Raw genomic sequence first — 3,866 nt, 5'->3', positions numbered from 1 at the left:
TTTTTTTGTTTGTTTCTTTCTTCATTGTATCATAGATGGTAGATACAAAAGAAAGACACTAAGAAGGAGCCAGCTGTGTGTCTGCCATCAGCCTGAAAGCTGGGATTGTAGAATCCAAGTTGCAGACAAAGTACAGTGTGCGATCAAGGGAATGTCTTGTCTCTTTGATCTGAGTGCAAGGCAGAGGAGTTCCACCAGAGAAAAAGGTGGAGCTCAGGGGCTTGCCTTGAATAGGCAAAAAAATCAGATGAATAGCTGAAGGTAACTAACTTTGGCAGAAGACTTGGTACAAAAAGGCCTTTATCACAGCATGGCTAAATGCACCACATAGAAGGCCTGCCCCTTTATAAAGAGACAAGCTCAGCTGATATGCATGATTCTGGCAACTGCCACAGAGAGAAAGAATGTTTGTCCTTAAGCTGAAATTTGAAACAAATGTTCACTCTTTTCTCTAAGGCACACTCAGGAAAGATACTGTGATCTTTCTTTCTATGTATGAGGAAAAGGAAGCGTACAGACAGTATGATGTTTGTCCCAAGCCCACATAACAGTGAGTATCAGGAAGACAATAAAAATGTATGTGCCTCTGGCTCCCAGAATATTGAATGTTTGGAAAATAACAAGGTGAAGCTTGCCCCTATTTCACTTCTGTGAGTTAACAATAGAAAATGCAAGATTATGACATAGACTCCATTCTAATAATACAAACACCAACTCTATATTTTCTGCTTGTATAAAAATTAAACATTAAATTAAATATTTAAATTCCCTCTATGGATTGCCATGTGAATAATATATTTAATGCATGATGTAAGCCTAATAATTACCTAGTAATTAACATCACAAATTCTTGTTTATTTTATGATCAGATGGTTCTTCTAGTGGCCTTCTTGGCTATTTTGTGAATATCTTTTAAAAAAAAGAAATAATTTTATTAACCCACTTATTGTCATTTAATTACTCATAATAAAGAATCACTGAGTATTTAAGTATGTAGCAGAAAATGGAATGGATACAAACTACCCTCACTTGGCTCTGAAATTTTCTTGAAATTGAAATTTCTTCAAAGTTACTCTTAAATTGTACAATGGAAGAATCTAAAAATTTTACAATTTTTATGGAAATCAAATGGCTAGCACTGATTTCCAATGGTAATGTAACTTGGCTTTGAGATGAGAAAGAATCTCACAGTCTATGAGAGAAAATGAAGAACCTAAAGCACTCTTCAAAGATTTTGAATTTTGACTGCAGCAGCTGGTAGCCGTCAAGAATTACAAAGGGAGATCAACTGGCAGTGTCTTCAACTAACAAAACACAGAATAGGAGAATTCCAACATTTTAACAATTATCTAAGAGCTGATTTAATCCTAAAGGAAAATGCAAGTCCTCTCTTTGGCTTGAAGTCAATGTGCTTGCCATACCTTTGTGATCCTTGATGACAACCAAGAAGTTCCATAGGGTGATTCCACACAATTATAAAGTCAATGCATCAAAAACCCACTTTCCTTCTTAGGTGCTGAGTCTGCTCAAAGACATCATGAAGTTAAAAAAAAAGGGGGGGTGGAGCTGAAAAACCATAGTAATAGAAAATAAAATGCTGGTCTCCAGGGGTGGAAAGAGGGAGAAATGGGGAGTTTAAGGAATATAGATTTTCCATTTTGAAAGATGAAGTTCTGGAGGTTGGTTATGGCATGACAATGTGAATATACTTACCACTATTGAATTGTACACTTAAAAAAAAGGTTACAATGGTAAATTTTATGTTCTGTGTATATTACCACACTTAGAATTTATTTTTATTTGGCTAACTGAGAAAGTCTTAATTCTGTGTGAAGTTCAGGAACTACCTTCAGAAGTTTGTTTGTATCTTTTTCAAAAAAGGTCTAGAGATGTTCAATTGGGCAAAAGTTTTGAGTATTTTCTAGAAACAAATTCACTAAGCTTGTAACCAAGTTTCTCCTCTATCATTTTTATATCCTCCAGAGAAAGTCACCAGGCCTAAAGAATTACCCTCAAAATCGATTTTAAGATTGCATCTCCTTTTACAATGTAACTCTGCATAAAATTTCTCATCTTTACTTTTATAACTCTTCTGTGATGGGAAGACAAAGTATGCATTTTTTTAAGCTCTCAGTAGATATTAGTTTATTCTCATAAGAAGCCTATTAAATGGATATTAGTAAAGGCAATTAAAACTGAGGCACATTGGAGTTAAGGAACTTAGTAACGTCTTCGAATTAGAAAAACGTGGCACCAGAATTCAAACCTACAAGTCTGACCCACATGTGCTCTGTGTCTGTTACACTATACCACTGCTGATGAAAAAAAATGGGAAAGCCACATAGAAAATAATTCAGAGACCTCACACTTATACTAGTCCATACTTTTCAGAAAACAAAACAGAAAATGAAAAGCAACCTCAACTTCTGGTAGTGATGAAAAATAAAACAGACGAAGCTCTCATTCTAAATGCAGGAACGTCATCTCTTCCATCCTCTTGCTGCTTTCATGAGCTTACATATTGTCTCACTCCATGGTTTAATTTCAGGAATGTTATAATCTATCCATTTTATGGGGGTTAATTTAAACCAGATAATATAAACCACAAGTTTATATAACTGCATGCACATAAACCTCCATACTCCACAATACACCAAAAGCAACATATTAAATGGTAACACCCTTGTCAAATCCTCCCCACACCATGTAAACTCCCACTCATTCCTTGCAATACTTTATGATTATATGACATTTGGCCATCTGATATAGGAAACTGGTAAGCATTCCAGTGTCAATTTGGATACTAAATAGGAAAAATACTAATTGCTTCTTAATTTGTTCAATATATAACATACGCTGAATATCATAAAAAGTGATACAAAACAACACAAAAGCAAAATGCACAGTAATGCTGAATAAAATATAATTGGCGCCAGTTGAAATGCAGAGTGAGCTTGAAAGAAAACAAGAAAATTTCAGGGGCAAAAGGGAAGAGAGTTCTGGAAACCAGGAATGCAGTTACAGTTAACCTGGGTGTATTTGCCAGTCCTGGTAAAATGAGTCTTGCCACCTGGTTCAACATATACAAATCAATAAATGTAATCCATCACATAAACAGAACCAGAAACAAAAACTACGTGATTATCTCAAAAGGAAGCTAAGGCCATGTTGGGGTGAGATTCTTACTTCATCCGGTGACTAGCACCGCGTCCGGCAGCGCTAGCCCCACACTCACCCACACCATGGCCTCCGTCTCTGAGCTCGCCTGCATCTACTAGGCCCTCATTCTGCATGACAATGAGGTGACCATCACAGAGGATAAGGTCAATGCCCTCATTAAAGGAGCAGGTGTAAACGTTGAACCTTTTTGGCCTGGCTTGTTTGCAAAGGCCCTGGCCAACATCAACATTGGGAGCCTCATCTGCAATGTAGGGGCTGGTGGGCCTGCTCCAGGTCCTGCCCTCTCCACTGCTGCTGCTCCAGCTGAGGAAAAGAAAGTAGAAGCAAAGAACGAAGAATCTGAGGAGTCTGATGATGATATGGGCTTTGGTCTTTTTGACTAAACCTCTTTTATAATGTGTTCAATAAAAAGCTGTACTTTTAAAAAAAAAAGGCCCAGAAAAGGCCTTCAACAAAATTCAACAGCTCTTTATGCTAAAAACTCTCAATAAACTAGGTATTAATAAACGTATCTCAAAATAATAAGAGCTATTTATTACAAACCCACAGCCAATATCATACTGAATAACTCATTCTATTTAAAATAAAAATGGCAAACTGGACTCTATCCAATTAAGAACTTTGCTCTTTGAATAACACTATAAAGAGAATAAAAAGTCAAGTCATAAACTGAGAAAATATTGGAA

At 36.4% G+C, this 3,866-nt stretch overlaps 1 pseudogene; it reads left to right on the top strand.

The window, feature by feature from the left end:
- Positions 1 to 3,242: 3,242 nt before the first annotated feature.
- Positions 3,243 to 3,574, top strand: LOC100412677 (large ribosomal subunit protein P1-like; annotated as a pseudogene).
- Positions 3,575 to 3,866: the final 292 nt, after the last annotated feature.

Source organism: Callithrix jacchus, chromosome 2 (assembly GCF_049354715.1).
Source record: "Callithrix jacchus isolate 240 chromosome 2, calJac240_pri, whole genome shotgun sequence".
Taxonomy (NCBI): Eukaryota; Metazoa; Chordata; class Mammalia; order Primates; family Cebidae; genus Callithrix; species Callithrix jacchus.
This window is presented reverse-complemented; position numbering and strand designations above follow the sequence as displayed.